At 44.4% G+C, this 18,682-nt stretch overlaps 1 non-coding gene across 1 annotated transcript; it reads right to left on the bottom strand.

Moving 5' to 3' along the window:
• Positions 1–17,480: 17,480 nt before the first annotated feature.
• Positions 17,481–17,557, bottom strand: TRNAI-AAU (transfer RNA isoleucine (anticodon AAU)). The gene has a single exon. It is a non-coding gene; the product is annotated as a tRNA-Ile (tRNA).
• Between the last annotated feature and the right edge of the window lie 1,125 nt (positions 17,558–18,682).

Below are 18,682 nucleotides of genomic sequence, written 5' to 3'. Positions count from 1 at the left end.
TTTAACCCTTATAGCTCCCTAACAAAAAAAAATTTTGGTTCCAAAATTGTGCTGATGTAAAGTAGACATGTGGGAAATGTTATTTATTAACTATTTTGTGTGACATATCTCTCTGATTTAAGGGCATGAAAATTCAAAGTTTGAAAATTGCAAAATTTTCAAAATTTTCGCCAAATTTCCGATTTTTTCACAAATAAACACAAGTTATATCGAAGAAATTTTACCACTATCATGAAGTACAATATGTCACGAAAAAACAGTCTCAGAATCAGGGGAATACGTTGAAGCGTTCCAGAGTAATTACTTCATAAAGTGACAGTGGTCAGAATTGAAAAAATTGGCCCGGTCACGAAGGCAAAAACAGGCTCTGGCGCGAAGTGGTTAAAATTGCTGCGCCACTATTTGGCTGGGATGAGTTGTAGAGTAGTATCTGTTGAAAATAGTATCAATGAGTGAAAATTTATTACTTGAAATAGAGTGTAGGATTAAAGGTTTCCAACATAGGTGACCACAGACCAGCAGTCATGAGATTAATTCTTAATTCCAGAAACTGGAATGTTGACCTCCCTGAGGGACCTGAAGGATCCCACTGATTGATGATACATTTGAACATCACTTTTACTTTTTCCGAGCATACACACTTCCATGTTGTTTGCAACTTTTAGTAAGGGTTGAAGAGGTGGTCCAAAACCAAACTTGAATTTATTTATTTATTTTACTCACTTATATAGCGCCAAAAATTCCACAGCGCTTTACAGACATTATCATCACTGTCTCCAATGGGGCTCACAGTATAAATTCCCTAACTTTGGATTGTGGGAGGAAATCAGAGTAACCAGAGGAATCCCATAAAAATTCCTTGAATTTCATCCTAAATGTCTTGCTATTTAATAATCCCTAATCACTTTTTAAATATATATTTCAATTAAAAATTCCTTATCGTTTTTTATCCACTTTAGCTTTGCGCTTTTTTTAAATTTTTTTTTTTACTTCTTTTTCGATTGCTACATCGTGTTGCCTTTTGGGTTACATGGGGCCTCGGCCAACTTCCAGAGGCTGATGGACATAGTGTTAGTTTTAAGTTTTAAGTTTTTTTAGTTTTAAGAAGTTTGCGTCAGCATATTTGGATGATATTATCATCTTTAGTACCGACTGGCATACCCACTTGTCCCAGTTACAAGCAGTGGTGTATTCACTCAGAGTCATGGGCTTGACAGTGAAGCCAAAATATGTGTGGTAGGCCTCGAGGAAGCCTGGTACGTGTTTGGTTGTGGGGTTATTAAAGCCCAAATATACAAGATCGAGGTCATTAAAACCTGGCCCAGGCCTCTTACTGCAAAACAGGTAAGAGCGTTCCTCAGTATTATTGGGTATACCTAACTTTGCCAATAGATCGGCACCCCTGATCGATCTCTTAAAGGGAAAGAAATCGGTCATGGTGTAGTGGAAACCTCAGGAGGAGGAAGCATTCCAATCCATGAAATTTGGACAGCCTGTCCTCACCAGCCCCAATTTCAAGAAAAGCTTCATTGTGCAAATGGATGCCTCTGAGGTAGGCCTAGGAGCAGTTCTGTCACAGGAGGTGAATGGAAAAGTACATCTGGTCACCTACTTGAGTAAGAAACTTACCCCGGCAGAAAAAAAAATTATATCTAAGTGGAGAAGTAGTGTTTGGCCATTGAGTTGGCCTTGAAGTCCCTATGTTATTGACTAGCCCAGGGGGAATGGGGACGACTCGGTACCCGGGCCTTTGCCTGGCCTTGGGGATGTCGCGGTGGTCGGCTCCCGGGCCCGTACCCTGGGGTCAGCTTTTAAAAGGGGATTATTTGTTAACTCTATGAAAGTTCGTGACGCCATCTGTGGTTTCTGGTGAGAATCAAAAGCGCTGCGGCAGTCCACTGAGGCCGGTTATAAGGCAGCTCGATGGTATAGCTCCCCACAGGTGGAGCTAGGCCTCAGGGCAGCATACGGAGAGGGGGATGCAGGACAGGCGAGACCCAGCCGGGTCAGAGCAAGAACAGGGACAGACACGATAGTCACTTCAGTACCTTTTACTGATGGAAATTCAGGCACGTCCCGGAGTACTGTAGGGTGAAGGGTGCATATCAGGATCCCCCCCCAATGAGTGAGTGTAGGGCCTCCTGTTTCTTGCCTCTACGTAGTAAGTTTCTGACCTGCCTGAAGCTAGGCCTAACTTTATCTCTGTCCTGCACTGGCTGACATTGTGGTAGGGCCTTCTCTTGGAGTGCACGCTCCCAGCTTATGGGGCCTATGTGTCTCTTGACTCTGTTACTTATCAGCTCTCTGGTGAACCTGGGACCTGTAGTTCTCCAGGGATTCCGGTTATGCCTTACTGGGTCGTAGAGATCCCGGTAAGCTCGGACCCGGTGTCCGGTATATGTTTCGGGGTGAGCTGGGTAAGCTCCTCTGCCCCCACTGCTACTCACTTTCCACTCGCCTTCGGCATCGCTCAGGCCCTCATTAGGCTACTCACACTAACGGCAGCTTGCCGCTCTTCACCGATCTTATGGCACCGGCACACCTTAAGCTCACTATTCTGAGCTACAACTGAGTTTAGACTGGGCTTACCTCTGCAGACAGACTTCTGCCAGAGCCCAACTGAGAACTCTGTCACTCTGGCTGTGAGCAGGAACTCTGTTCTGGCTAGACTGAACTGCCTAGCTCCACCTTCCCTATTTATATCCCTAACGGGCTCCCTCTGCTGGTCTGAGGTGGAAGGTGGAGATGTGCGAATGTTTATGGGGGCCTCTTGTGGAGGATTCCGGTAATACACCCTTCTAGGATCTGTGGTACCAAGCGCAGCTGGGCGCCACATTATTATTTGCTTTGGCGACAGTTTTGCTTCGTAATAGACCATTCACTCTTGGTCTAGATGAGAGATGCCAAGGAAAGGAATGCTCGAGTCACCATATGGTTTCTGTCACTGCAAAATTTTAGCTTCTTGGTGAAACATCGAGCTGGGAAGTCGCAAGGGAATGCTGATGCCCTGTCACGGGCACCCTGTATAGTGACAGGTGTTCAACCCCACAAGCTTGAACAGAGGGGGGGATATGTGAGACAGTGAGGGAAATCCTATGCGAGGGCCGGTGTGTCTCCACCAGGATGCGCATAGAGGCATATTGGAGTGCATTGCAATCACAGCCACAGCTATGGTTGTATTGCAAAATCAAAGTAAGTATGGACGTGGTCAAGCTATTTCACCAAGTCAGATTTAAGAAAACCTGGCAGGGGTTTTTAATTTTGGACAGGTCTATAGGATGGTAGTGGGAAGGACCTCTCCATCCACTCTGGGTTTTGGTAGTAGCCCATGTCCACGAAACCCATTTAAACTTTTAGTTGAGCTTTGGGTGTGCCAGTGTTTGGTTTGCAGCTTGAGAGTAGGAGCTCTCTGCAGTACAGGTCTGTGTGAGACTGAACCCAGGCCAGAGGAAAGAAAACCACTGATGCACCCAAGGGAGATACGATGGTGTAGTCGCCCATGGCAACAGACTGTTATGGACTATTCTGATAAATTTTTCTTCCTTTTGTTGTGAGTTGCCAAAATAAAGACTTAAGTTGGACTAACCTGGGTCACTGCTTCTTTACCACACTGTGTGAACACCGCTGCATTACAGATTGTGACTTCAACCTTCTTCAAACCTTTATCTGGTAATACAATTTTGCATGCATCCAGCGGCCAACCGAGGCATAATATCAAAGTGATTCTGGTTGGTGAGTTCACCCGCATCAAGCGCAATTGTAGTGATATTAATAAACTTGAGGGTGAGCTGCTGGATTGCGATCGAAAATTAAGGAGGAGGGGATATCCAACTTGTGCTCTTAACAAGGCTAGAAACATTGACCATGGTAAAAATCGCACAATTTTAATTACATGTTCACCTAGGAATGAAAGCTCTTAGGAAAATAGACCAGTTATTTCCCTCCAAATCATTCCCCAGTTTAGTCAAATTAAGAACATTATTTTAAAATGTTTACCTTTATTGCACGAGGATACCATCCTTTCAAAAAGCCTTAGTCGGGGTTGCTCAGTTGTGGCAAGAAAAGCAAGGACACTGTAAAATATACTATTGCCCAATTCATTTAGATCCACTGTACATCGTCATACCTGGCTCAATTGTAAAAGATTTTACAAATGTGGTGTCAATCGTTGCAGGATGTGTCATCGTGCATATGTGGCACCCCAGGTGATGCCATGCCTGGCCTGAAAGCAAGGAGGGGTCCCCTATTCAGGTTTTGCTAGCATGCAACACTTTGCTGGCTCCAGACCAGCAAGGGGAGCTCCTCCCCTTAGCAACTGGGATCTGGAGGCGGGGTTAGTCAGTGTGAGGAGAGCAGAGAGGAGTTGAAGTCAGGACGTCGACGAGGAAGGACCTAGGGAGTGGAGCTGCACGGCAGTTCACCCCAGAGGAGAGAAGCGCAGAAGAACCTGACACCGGAGTCCGAGGTTGTGGGGCACCGAAGGCCCAGCAACAGAATCCAGAAGGCAGGAGACTGCAGGTCTCCTGGCCCCATCAGACGCCCGGAGGCTCAGTAGCATGATAGGGCCCAGCACCGCCACGTGGGAGCGACACTCCAGGAAGGCCCGAGCTGCCTGCCATATGGGTGAGCACAAAGATGTTTTACTCAGGGACGAGGGCCACAGCATAGCTACAAGCAGCAGGGCCAAAGAGGTAGCGCAAAATGGAAGGCCTACAACTCCACCTGGCTAGGTGGATCCCCCAACTTGCCTCCAGGCCGCCCGGACCTCTACTACAAGCTAGTACCCATGCCCCGGTCTGCCTAACCACCGCAAGTAAAGATAAGAGGAAACCGCCTTTAAGTTGTGGACTGATTATTAACTGCGCTATCCTCTGCACTACACTGCACCACAACTGCAACAGCAAAGTCTACACTGCCCTGGAGCTAAGCTCTACCTGTGGAGAGCTAAACCAACTCTGCTGCATTAACAACAGCTCCAGAGGACCTGCTCCGCAGCGGCAGCTCCCTTTAGCCGCATACCATAGGTATATGAAAACTATAAATCCCCTGTAAATATTCCCTTTTATTGACCACCCTGGGTCACGGACCAGGTCACTGCCATTGTGACATCTCCCAGCATCGACCGGCCCGGCACCGAGTACCCCACGGCCTAGGGGGCGCGTCACATATGTAACAAAAAAATGTTTTAATGCAGATGGGTCACAGCAGTTTGATATTAATCATATGATATATATCATCAAGTGTTCCTTATGCGACAAAATGTTTGTGGGTTGTATGTGCCACCCCGGCAGGGCCGCTGCAGTCACAGTACTGGTACATGGCGGTCCGAGTGCTGGTATAGTCCGACCGGGGGTGCGCGCCAATCTTTATCAATTGTGGGGGGGGTTAATAAAATAATAAAAAGGTTTGTGATGCCAGTTGGGATGTTTGGCCTGGTATGGCCGGTCACTGATGAGGGCCCCTGAGAGTTTGGTGGTGATGAGCAGTGCCAGATGATTAACCCTTCCCAGCCAGTGCTGGCTCCCAGGGGAGATGGAGCAGAAATGGCGCAGTAGGAAATAATCAGCTTGAGACAGGGTGATAACCAGTTTGTATCTTTTACTGGAATCCAGCACACAGCTCTAACAGCTTCTGTACAGTTCACATACAGGTGTTTGGACAGACCTGCATGGTGAGGGTACACTTTCTTTGCTGTGAGGTTGTGTAGCCTTCCTGCTGCTAATTTTACCTGTGTTAGACAATTCCTTAGATCCCCAGGGATCCAAGGTAAACAGTTACTGGACCTGTGATCCCTTCCAGTGAGCAGGCAACATGAATCCGGTCAGAACACTCACTTTCTATTGCAGCAGTGTCTTTGACTCCATGCGGTTGCTGAGCTCCCGGGAAAACACTTCACTGCTCGTTATATGAAGACCGAGCAGGCTCACAGTTTAGCACAGACTCTGGAAGTCTCTGTGCTCTAGGGACTGGACCCTGCGCTGTGCAGCTTAAACATGCAGAGAGCAGACTTCTCTCTCTTGCACAGTTAACTCCATGATGCTGGTTCTCCCTCACACACTACAAACTACAACTAAGCACTTCCTCCCCTTTAAAGGATTGTGCACAAATTCCTGATTTGGCAGAAGTGCAAAATCCTCCAGTAAGGGATCGAGTAACAATATATGTAGGTATTGAAGACAGCAGAAGACAGCAGAGAACTTATCCCTCACCATTGCTGTCAATATATATGAATTATATTACATATGCAGGCATTTTGTGGCGCTATAGACATGGGTGCCACATTCCCCCTTAGTGAAGAGTAGCATGTCCTCAGGCTACTTAGCAGATAGGCAGTCCATAATAAAACAAAATAACATTAACGGAACATATGCAACCCCTGGCAAAAATTATGGAATCACCAGGCTCGGAGGATGTTCATTCAGTTTAATGTTGTTGAAAAAAAGCAGATCACAGACATGGCACAAAACTAAAGTCATTTCAAATGGCAACTTTAGGGCTTTAAGAAACACTAAAAGAAATCAAGATTAAAAATGTAGTACTCAGTAAAGGGTAATTTTTTTCAGACCAAGCAAAGGGAAAAATTATTAAATCACTCAATTCTGAGGAAAAAATTATGGAATCACCCAGTAAATTTTCATTTCCAAAACTAACACCTGCATCAAATTAGATCTGCTCGTTAGTCTGCATCTAAAAAGTAGTGATCACACCTTGGAGAGCTGTTGCACCAAGTGGACTGACATGAATCATGGCTCCAACACGAGAGATGTTAATTGAAACAAAGGAGAGGATTATCAAACTCTTAAAAGAAGGTAAATCATCACGCAATGTTGCAAAAGATGTTGGTTGTTCAGTCAGCTGTGTCTAAAATCTGGAACAAATACAAACAACATGGGAAGGTTGTTAAAGGCAAACATACTGGTAGACCAAGGAAGACATCAAAGCGTCAAGACCAGAAACTTAAAGCAATATGTCTCCAAAACAGGAAATGCACAACAAAACAAATGAGGAACGAATGGGAGGAAACTGGAGTCAATGTCTGTGACCGAACTGTAAGAAACCGCCTAAAGGAAATGGGATGTACATACAGAAAAGCTAAACAATAGCCATCATTAACACCTAAACAGAAAAAACAAGGTTACAATGGGCTAAGGAAAAGCAATTGTGGACTGTGGATGACTGGATGAAAGTCATATTCAGTGATGAATCGCGAATCTGCATTGGGCAAGATGATGATGCTGAAACTTTTGTTTTGTTCCGTTCCAATGAGATTTATAAAGATGACTGCATGAAGAGAACATGCAAATTTCCACAGTCATTGATGATATGGGGCTGCATGTCAGGTAAAGGCACTGGGGAGTTGGATGTCATTACATATTCAATAAATGCCCAAGTTTACATTAATATTTTGGACAGTTTTCTTATCCCATCAATTGAAAGGATGTTTAGGGATGATGGCATCATTTTTCAAGATGATAATGCATCCTGCCATAGAGCAAAAACTGTGAAAACATTTCTCGAAAGAAGACGCATATGGTCAATGTCATGGCCTGCAAATAGTCCGGATCTCAATCCAATTGAAAATCTTTGGTGGAAGTTGAAGAAAATGGTCCATGACAAGGCTCCAATCTGCAAAGCTGATCTGGCAACAGCAATCAGAGAAATTTGGAGCCAAATTGATGAAGAGTACTGTTTGTCACTCATTAAGTCCATGCCTCAGAGACTGCAAGCTGTTATTAAAGCCAGAGGTGGTGCAACAAAATACTAGTGATGTATTGGAGTGTTCTTTTGTGTGTTTGTTTTTCATGATTCCATAATTTTTTCCTCAGAATTGAGGGATTACATAATTTTTTACCTCCTTTTGGTCTGAAAAAAATTACCTTTACTGAGTACCACATTTTCAAACTTGATTTCTTTTAGTGTTTCTTAAAGCCCTTAAGTTGCCATTTGAAATGACTTTAGTTTTGTGCCATGTCTGTGATCTGCTTTTTTTTCAACAACATTAAACAACTGAATGAACATCCTCCGAGCCTGGTGATTCCATAATTTTTGCCAGGGGTTGTATAAACAATCATATTAATCTGGTCGTGGATTACAGCCCAAAACCACTTCTGATCATCCCCTAGTGCAGCTGCGGGGCACACAGACCATAATATAGAATTCACTGCACTGGCCGTTTTGGATGTCTCCTTGACAAAGGCATGATGTACAGAGCTCCTTTTAGTTCTTAGGACTGTACAAGAGTTCTTGTAGTAAAAGAAAGTGTAATGGTTGCAGAAATCTCACATTAGTCCGTGTGGGCACATCATCTTTTTCAACATTTTCATTAACGTTACATAAAGCATAGTTTAACATATATACAATTCAAATCTACTTATTGGTTTTCCTTGCTCTATCAATCATTCTGTAGTACACAGGTCTGTCCCTGTGTACTACGCTGTGATTTGCGCAAAATAGGAAGGCTAGGCAGCTTTCTACCACTCTTTGAACTTACCACAGGTATGGCAGGCTGACAGCTAGCAGAGGGCAAGTTTTCTGGTCTTTGAGCATGCAAAGCATCAGGGGTTGGTGTCAGCTGCTGCTCTCCTTCAGAAGGGTTTAGTGTTTCTGGTAAGGACCATTGTGGAAACAACATCACTGGGACTACTTTCGCATTGTCGACTTGCAGCCAAGAATGGGGAAATTCACCTAGGATGGTGCCAATCTTTGTGTTAGTCTCTGGTATTTGCTGAGGAACTTCATTAGTTTCAACTCTTTCACGCAATTAGGCTGGACATATTTTTAGATTGTCTGGGGATACAGTAGTACACATTTTTCCGCCATCTTTGGAGATGGTACACACTTTGCTGTTGTCAAGGTTAGATTGTAAAATAGGGTAAGTCTGGGCCTCCCATTGGTGTCCAGCTTGTGGTTTCTTCAACACTTCTTCATCTGGTGATAAGGTAGTTGCCATCGTGTGCCAATTAAAGTCTCTCACCTGTCTTTGTCTAGCTTGGGCAAGACTCTGTTCTACGCATTGTTGAACCTTTTGATACTGCAGTTGTCTTTGTGTTCCAATCCATGTCTAATTGGCTGGATATAGTTTCAGGAGTTAGGACTCCCATTTCCAGGTCAATGGGGAGTTTACCTGGCCATGCACGCATCAGGTAGGCTGGGGCATAGCCTGTTGAGCTGGTTGGGATATGATTGTACATTTCTATCAAATCAGGCAATTTCTCAGGCCATTGGTTCCTTTCTTCCAACAGTAAGATCTGTAATAAATTGATGGCCAGATGATTCAATTTTTCGCAAAGACCGTTGCCTTGTAGGTGGTATGGCATGGTTCTGATCTTTTTACACCCATATATGGAGCAAAATTCCTGGAAGACTTCTGCCTCGAAGGCTGGACCTCTGTCTGTCAGCACTTGATCTGGGTATCCATGGGGTCTACAGAAATACTGTATCAATTGTGAAAAATCAAACAAAAAAAACCAAAACAGACAGACACTGGTGACAGGGGAACTACATAAAACATATGTCCAGGATAGAGAGGAGCTGGATATTCAATTTGACACTTTGAAACTCAGAGGTTTAAACTCTGAAATAGAACGGTTTGCTTTTAATGACTAATAGTCACCATTCAAGTAACCCCTTTTCTGGAATGAAGGATAAAGTCATCATGAGATCTATCCACCTACAACTAATCCTTCCATAAGACTGTGAACCATTCCTCAATCAACTGTATTTTTTTTTTACAATTGATACACCACTGGACCTATATAAAGAACCCTATGCCTAGTATGGCCCTACCCTGATGAAGGAAACTGTCCTCAGTTTCCGAAACGTGTAGGTTTTTGGTCCCACTAGGCACTCGTACAAGCTTGTACCATGTGACTGTCACGTGACAGTATTCCCTGCAGGTCCTCCTGACCTGCCTCTACCACACGCTCAGGAGAAGCTCCCTGAGTGTTGAGTCATAGGTCGGGACTCCACTCTCGCTTCCTCCCCTCTTTCTACACAGACTGCTCCCCTCTGAGCATCTGCAACTATCAGTCTAAGGACTACATCCTCCGGTAACACAGCACGGCACCCTGCAACCATTCTAACTGGTATCGTTGAAAACATGCCCGGACCTGCAAGTATAGACCTGTAAGTAGAAACCCTCAATCGGCACGACGCAGCAGGGCACTTTCTTACTACCTGGCATGCGGCACTCTGGGACCGAAGCCGCGGACATCCTTCTGCCATTTTCACCGCTACTCCTGCCGCGCTCTGCCATCAGCTGCATACCGCAGGAATCATCGTGACCCACTACACGTCCACTTTCTGTATTGACTCAACGTTCTTGTGAGTATCACTGCTCTCTTTTCCCCACAGTATAGACTTCGGACCTTGCCTCTATCACCCACATTTCTCCTATTTTACATTCCAGCACCTCACGTCGTGAGGTGACCAGTTTCTAAGTGACCAGTACACGTTACCAATTTTCAATCTGAGGCAATTAGGAGACAGCCAATACTCCTTTAAAGGCATGTCATGATCCAAAAGACCCTTACCAGCCTCCTATATAATATACCTACACAAAAGAGGTAAATAGTCCATAGAGCAAGTAAATCACATTGGCAACCCTTAATAAAGATTCCCCCACGGTACCCACTCTGTATTTATTATCCCATTCAGATCTTCATTGGACCACTTCATACCTATGAGGACATCTACCTCCAACAGAGAGACTTAGGATCAATAATACCAGGTACATATCGAGTCCAGGGAACTTCCTTTGTACCACCTCATACTTCCTAAAAATAGTACTCCTTTAACTTTTCTTGTGTCTCTCTCTTTAAGATTAATCCTTTTACTAATTAACAACCAAAACATATGTCTGAGTCAGTTGTACTTCTTCTGTAAAGACCACATCTACTTCCCTATCCCACTTACCTATCTTGGGAGAACTTAGCAGGTATACCTTAAATACTTATTCTTATTGACGATCACCAATTCCTTTTTTAATTCTTAAACTTCATACACCTCTTTTCAGAGTGAACCATCTCCCTGGGTCACCCACAACCTTCTTGGACTCCTCTGATTCACATCTCCTCCTCGCCATCAGGAAAATCACCCTGATCTAGAAGCCAATTCTTCGTGGATCCGCTTTGAGAATATCCACAGAGGACCACCAGCCTTTTATCACTACTACTAAACCCTATACCTAATATAAATTACTCCCGTTTTACTTTATTTTACAATCGGGTTTTAATCAATTTTATCAATAAAGAATTTTATTTTATACCTTTCACTCCATCTCATTTATTTTACGCCTGGGTCCAGCGCTAGTTAATTTTAATCTATTCTTTCAACCCTTGACATACAGTGGTTTGTTCAGTAGGCCAACATTTCGGAGTTTAAAAACATTTTTCAAGCTGTTGATATAAAGTATTCTAATTTACTGAGGTAATGACTTTTGTGTTTTCATTGGCTGTAAGCCATAATCATCAACATTAACAGAAATAAACACTTGAAAGAGATACCTCTGTTTGTAATGACTCTATTTAATATATGAGTTTCACTTTTTATATTGATGAACTGAAATAAATTAAGTTTTTGATGATATTCTAATTTAGTGAGATGCACCGGTAGAATACTAGTAACATAGGTTGAATAAAGACCGAGGTCCATAAAGTTCAACCTTCCTCCCCCAATTGTACTCCCTACACTAACTTACTAACTAACTGGGACTAAACCTCACAATATATTATTACTAGTGTTGAGCATTCCGATACTGAAATATCAGGTATCGACCGATATTCGCGGTATCGGAGTTCCGATACTGAGTTCCGATACTTTTAGAATATCGAATACCGGAATCGGATGTTCCCATAATGCCTGCGCTCTGCAGTGTCTCTGAAGGATGACAAGCTGGATGGCAGCGCTCAGCTTACTGTACTTGTCATTTAGTGTAAAGGATTTATTAAAAAAAATAATAGTGTTTTCATGCACAGTTTCTTAAAAAAAGGCGGCCGGCAATTCAGCAGCGGTACCCGACAATTTAGAATAGAAAGAATAGAGCATCACACATAGATTAGATACATAGAAACATGTCAGTCACATATATAATAAGTTCAGTGACAGTGTTGCTTACTGTACTTGTCATTTAGTGTAAAGGATTTATTTAAAAAAATAATAATGTTTTCATGCACAGTTTCTTAAAAAAAGCCGGCCGGCAATTCAGCAGCGGTACCCGACAATTTAGAATAGAAAGAATAGAGCATCACACATAGATTAGATACATAGAAACATGTCAGTCACATATATAATAAGTTCAGTGACAAAGTTGCTTACTGTACTTGTCATTTAGTGTAAAGGATTTATTTAAAAAAATAATAGTGTTTTCATGCACCGTCTCTTTAAAAAAGCCGTCCGGCAATTCAGCAGCGGTACCAGACAATTTAGAATAGAAAGAATAGAGCATCACACATAGATTAGATACATAGAAACATGTTAGTCACATATACAATACGTACAGTGACAGTGTTGCTTACTGTACTTGTCATATAGTGTAAAGGATTTATTTAAAAAAATAATAGTGTTTTCATGCACCGTCTCTTTAAAAAAGCCGGCCGGCAATTCAGCATCTGTACCCGACAATTTACAACAGAAAGAATAGAGCATCACACATAGATTAGAGAGATAGAAACATGTCAGTCACATATATAAGAAGTACAGTGACAGTGTTGCTTGCTGTACTTGTCATTTAGTGTTAAAATAAAGGACTTATTTAAAAAAAAATTGGCGTGGGGTTCCCCGTAATTTTAGGCTCTAGCGGAGGTTAAGCAGACAGCTGGGGCAGATGTTTGAAGCCTGGAAAGGGGGTAATACCCACGGAGCTTCCTAGGCTGCTGACATCAGCCCCCAGCTGAATACCTAGCCTTTACTAGCTATTAAAATTGGGGACCCCCCAAAAAAATGATGTGGGGTCCCCCCTATTTTAATAGCTTGCAAAGGCTAGGCAGACAGCTGGGGGCTGATATTAATAGCTCAGGAAGGGTGCCATGAATATTGGCCCCCTCCCAGGCTAGAAACACCAGCCGTCAGCCGCCCCAGAAATGGCGCATCCATAGGATGCGCCAATTCTAGCACTTAACCTCGCTCTTCCCACTGCCCTGTAGCGGTGGCAGTGGGGTAATAGGGCTGGGGTTGATGTCAGCTTATAATGCCAGCTGATATCAAGCCCAGGTTAGTAATGGAGAGGCGTCTATAAGACACCCCCATTACTAACCCCATAGTCAAAGTTAAAAAAAAACCACAAACACCCAGAATAAAGTCCTTTAATTGAAATAAAGACACAATTCTTTATTGTTCTAAATTAAACCATACTTACCATCACGCCCATTCCAGCTGAAGCCAACTATCTCCTGCAATAAAAGAAAAATAATAAAGCAACATCATCCTTACCTTTCCATGGTTCCCACGACAGCTTTGCTCTGCTACATTCACATGACAGGCTGGATCACTGCAGAAAGCTGCCATCCAGCTTGCCATGCCGCAGACACTGAGAAGCGCAGGCATGCTTGCGCTCCTCAGTGTCTGGCTGTGACGGCATAAAGATGAGCCGAGTTCATGTCCAATGAACTCAGCTCACCTCATGCACGCCACTGACAGCGTGGGAAAATTCTCCTGCACTCAGCGCTTCAGCGTGAGAATTTTCCCACGCTGTCAGTGACGTGCATGAGGTGAGCTCATGTCCAATGAACTCGGCTCACCTCATGCACGTCACTGACAGCGTGGGAAAATTCTCCTGCACTCAGCGCTTCAGCGTGAGAATTTTCCCACGCTGTCAGTGACGTGCATGAGGTGAGCTGAGTTCATTGGACATGATCTCACCTCATTCACGTCACTGACACCGTGGGAGAATTCTCACGCTGAAGCGCTGAGTGCAGGAGAATTCTCCCACGCTGTCAGTGACGTGCATGAGGTGAGCCGAGTTCATTGGACATGAACTCGGCTCATCGGGATGCCGTCACAGAGAGACACTGAGGAGCGCAAGCAAGCCTGCGCTTCTCAGTGTCTGCGAGATGACAGGCTGAATGGCAGCTTTCTGCAGCGGACCAGCCTGTCATCTCGATGTAGCAGAGCTGAAGCTGTCGTGGGAACCATGGAAAGGTAAGGATGAGGTTGCTTTATTATTTTTCTTTTATTGCAGGAGATCGTTGGCTTCAGCTGGAATGGGCGTGATGGTAAGTATGGTTTAATTTAGAACAATAAAGAATTGTGTGTTTATTTCAATTAAAGGACTTTATTCTGGGTGTTGTGTTTTTTTTAAATACTTTACTAGAAATTCATGGCGGTCATGTCTAATATTGGCGTGACCCCATGAATTTCGGGCTTAGGGCCAGCTGATAATACCAAGCTGGCCCTAACCCCTTTATTACCCAGTGAGCTACCGCACCAGGGCCCTGGATGAGTTGGGTACAGCGCCAGAAGATGGCGCTTCTATGAACGCGCCATTTTCCGGGGTGGCTACGGACTGCAATTTGCAGCGGGGGGGGGGGGGCGCAGAAAGCTTGGGCCTCCCTGCGCTGCAGATTCCAGCCCCCAGCTGCCTAGTTGTACCTGGCTGGACACAAAAATAGGACGAAGCCCCACGTATTTTTTTTTTTATTATTTCATGAAATTCATGAAATAATTAAGAAAAAAAGGGCTTCCCTTTATTGTTGTGTCCGGCCAGGTACAAATAGGCAGCTGGTGGTTGGGGGCAGCCCGTTCCTGCCTGCTGTACCTGACAGGACACAAATATAGTGCGAAGCCCCACGTCAATTTTTTTAAAATTATTTCAAGAAATTCATGAAAAAATTGACGTGGGGCTTCGCACTATATTTGTGTCCAGCCAGGTACAGCAGGCAGGAATGGGCTGCCCCCAACCACCAGCTGCCTATTTGTACCTGGCCGGACACAACAATAAAGGGAAGCCCTTTTTTTTATTATTATTTCATGAAATAATTTAAAAAAAATTGACGTGGGGCTTCGCCCTATATTTGTGTCCAGCCAGGTACAGCAGGCAGGAACGGGCTGCCCCCAACCACCAGCTGCCTATTAGTACCTGGCCGGACACAACAATATAGGTAAGCCCTTTTTTTGTTAATTATTTCATGAATTTCATGAAATAATTAAAAAATAAAAATTCGTGGGGCTTCGCCCTATTTTTGTGTCCAGTCAGGTACAACTAGGCAGCTGGGGGCTGGAATCTGCAGCGCAGGGAAGCCCAAGCTTTCTGCCCCCCGCTGCAAATTGCAGTCCGCAGCCACCCCGGAAAATGTCGCGTTCATAGAAGCGCCATCTTCTGGCGCTGTACCCTACTCATCCAGGGCCCTGGTGCGGTGGCTCACTGGGTAATAAAGGGGTTAGGGCCAGCTTGGCATTATCAGCTGGCCCTAAGCCCGAAATTCATGCGGTCACGCCAATATTAGACATGACCGCCGTCAATTTCTAGTAAAGTATTTAAAAAAAACACAACACCCAGAATAAAGTCCTTTAATTGAAATAAGCACACAATTCTTTATTGTTCTAAATTAAACCATACTTACCATCACGCCCATTCCAGCTGAATCCAACGATCTGCTGCAATAAAAGAAAAATAATAAAGCAACATCATCCTTACCTTTCCATGGTTCCCACGACAGCTTCAGCTCTGCTACATCGAGATGACAGGCTGGACTGCAGCAGAAAGCTGCCATCCAGCCTGTCATCCCGCAGACACTGAGAAGCGCAGGCATGCTTGCGCTCTGCAGTGTCTGGCTGTGATGGCATCCAGATGAGCCGAGGTCATGTCCAATGAACTCAGCTCACCTCATGCACGTCACTGACAGCGTGGAAAAATTCTCCTGCGCTAAGCGCTTCAGCGTGAGAATTCTCTCACGCTCACCGCATGCGCAGGAGAATTCTCCCACGCTGTCAGTGATGTGCATGAGGTGAGCTGAGTTCATTGTCGGCTCATCTGGATGCCGTTATATCCAGAAACTGAGGAGTGCAAGCATATCTGCGCTTCTCAGTGTCTGCGGGATGACAGGCTGGATGGCAGCTTTCTGCTGCGGTCCAGCCTGTCATCTCGATGTAGCAGAGCTGGAGCTGCCCTGGGAACCATGGAAAGGTAAGGATGATGTTGGTTTATTATTTTTCTTTTATTGCAGGAGATAGTTGGCTTCAGCTGGAATGGGCGTGATGGTAAGTATCGTTTAATTTAGAACAATAAAGAATTGTGTGTTTATTTCAATTAAAGGACTTTATTCTGGGTGTTTGTGTTTTTTTTTAACTTTTGACTATGGGGTTAGTAATGGGGGTGTCTTATAGACGCCTCTCCATTACTAACCTGGGCTTGATGTCAGCTGGCATTATAAGCTGACATCAACCCCAGCCCTATTACCCCACTGCCACCGCTACAGGGCAGTGGGAAGAGCGAGGCTAAGTGCCCGAATTGGCACATCCTATGGATGCGTCATTTCAGGGGCGGCTGACGGCTGGTGTTTCTAGCCTGGGAGGGGGCCAATATTCATGGCACCCTTCCTGGGCTATTAATATCAGCCCCCAGCTGTCTGCCTAGCCTTTGCTAGCTATTAAAATAAGGGGGACCCCAAGTCATTTTTTTGGGGGGTCCCCCATTTTAATAGCTAGTAAAGGCTAGGTATTCAGCTGGGGACTGATATTAGTAGCCTGGGAAGCTCCATGGGTATAACCCCCTTCCCAGAATTCAAACATCTGCCCTGGCTGTCTGCTTAACCTCCGCTAGAGACTAAAATTGCGGGGAACCCCACGCCAATTTTTTTTAAATAAATCCTTTATTTTAACACTAAATGACAAGTACAGTAACCAACACTGTCACTGTACTTATTATATATGTGACTGACATGTTTCCATCTATCTAATCTATGTGTGATGCTCTTTCTTTCTGTTCTAAATTGTCGGGTGATGCTCTTTCTTTCTGTTCTAAATTGTCAGGTACCGCTGCTGAATTGCCGGCCGGCTTTTTTAAAGAGACGGTGCATGAAAACACTATTATTTTTTTAAATAAATCCTTTACACTAAATGACAAGTACAGTAAGCAACACTGTCACTGTACTTATTATATATGTGACTGACATGTTTCTATCTATCTAATCTATGTGTGAAGCTCTATTCTTTCTGTTCTAAATTGTCGGGTACCGGTGTATGCCACTGCTGAATTGCCGGCTTTTCATGTTTCACTGTGAGCACTGTTCCCATCGATTTGGGAAACCACCTCCCCCAATACATTCTACATTATTGTTAGTTGTTTTCCTTCATGTAGAATTAACCTACAAGGAAAGAAAGGGTTTATTTTCATTCCGATATTTGTGTCCCATTGACTTGCATTGGTTTCCGGTATCGGAATCGGCGATAGCCTATACTTTTTGAGTATCGGCCCGATCCAATCCAATCCGATATTTCCTGATATCGGAAGGTATCGCTCAACACTAATTATTACCAAAGAAAACTGGCCCGTAGGGGGGGATCGAACCCGCGACCTTGGCGATATTAGCACCACGCTCTAACCAAACTGAGCTAACCAGCCATGTGACTTAACATGATTATTCTTCTGAATGGAACCCGTCCGCTCTCTATTTTTTTTTTTTACTCACTTATATAGCGCCATTAATTCAACAGCGCTTCACAGACAATATCGGCACTGTCCCCATTGGGGATCAGAATCTACATTTCCTATCAGTATGTATAGCACTATTTATATAGAATTAGTATAAAAAATACATTATGAACACTTTGCTGCAATTTTTGTGACTAGTGCTAATATATTTGTATATTTTATTTTAATTTAAAAAATGACTAAACTATTAATAACCTTAAGTTATAGTGCAGTTGAACACTATAATGCATATAAATGTAATATTTCATTATAAAATGATTTTCAATTTGTTACTATTAGTTTTCGTAATGTGTTTATGTGGCACCCTGAGGATTCGGCTGCTACAGGGGTATTGCACCTCAACCCAGAGGTGTGATATTCCACTCCCGGGTAAGGATGGAGTGTGGAACTGAGCTCGGTAGGCTGCATGCACTACACACATCCCATTTCCGAGGAGCAGACCGACGGTACTCCCACTTAGAAATGTGCAGGTACGACCGAGTCTGTTCCTGGCTGGAGTGGGAGGGGGGTGGTACATCCCAAGTAGTGTAGGGGCAGATAGGGGGAGCAGCCTGGGTAAAGTTAGGAGCTCATTGGGTGCTGGTCACCTGAGCTCACACATAGAGGGTGTATATAAGGTGGGCACCAACTAAGAACAGGGTCAGTTGCAGAGAGAAAGTCAGGAGCAGAGGAGAAGAGAGACCCAGAGTGAGAGAGGAGAGAGAGAGAGACCCAGAGGCACAGAAGAAAAGGACTCTAAGACCCCAAACTAAATCCCCGGGTGAAGAGTCGGCACAGGGTACCGGAACCCAAGCTGGTGGGGGTAAAAACACTCCCCAGCCAGAGACCGGAGACCGTGGGCAGCGTTTGCCACGGTCACCCACCACATCCACCACGAAGGCATACCACGTGGAGGGTCAGGGAACCCAAGGCCAAGGGTGTCCCAACAGAAGGCCCGAGGGAGCTGGACCTGGGTGGATCAATAGTGGGGACGGCCAGAGAAAGGACTGAAGGAGAGCTCAGGGTCACGCTCCGGACTTATTTGGGAGTTGGCTG

The sequence above is a fragment of the Phyllobates terribilis genome, unplaced genomic scaffold (genome assembly GCF_046119375.1).
Source record: "Phyllobates terribilis strain yellow unplaced genomic scaffold, ASM4611937v1 Scaffold_1__5_contigs__length_1240528914, whole genome shotgun sequence".
Classification (NCBI taxonomy): domain Eukaryota; kingdom Metazoa; phylum Chordata; class Amphibia; order Anura; family Dendrobatidae; genus Phyllobates; species Phyllobates terribilis.
Note: the sequence above shows the minus strand (reverse complement) of the source record. Positions and strands in the feature narration are given on the sequence as shown.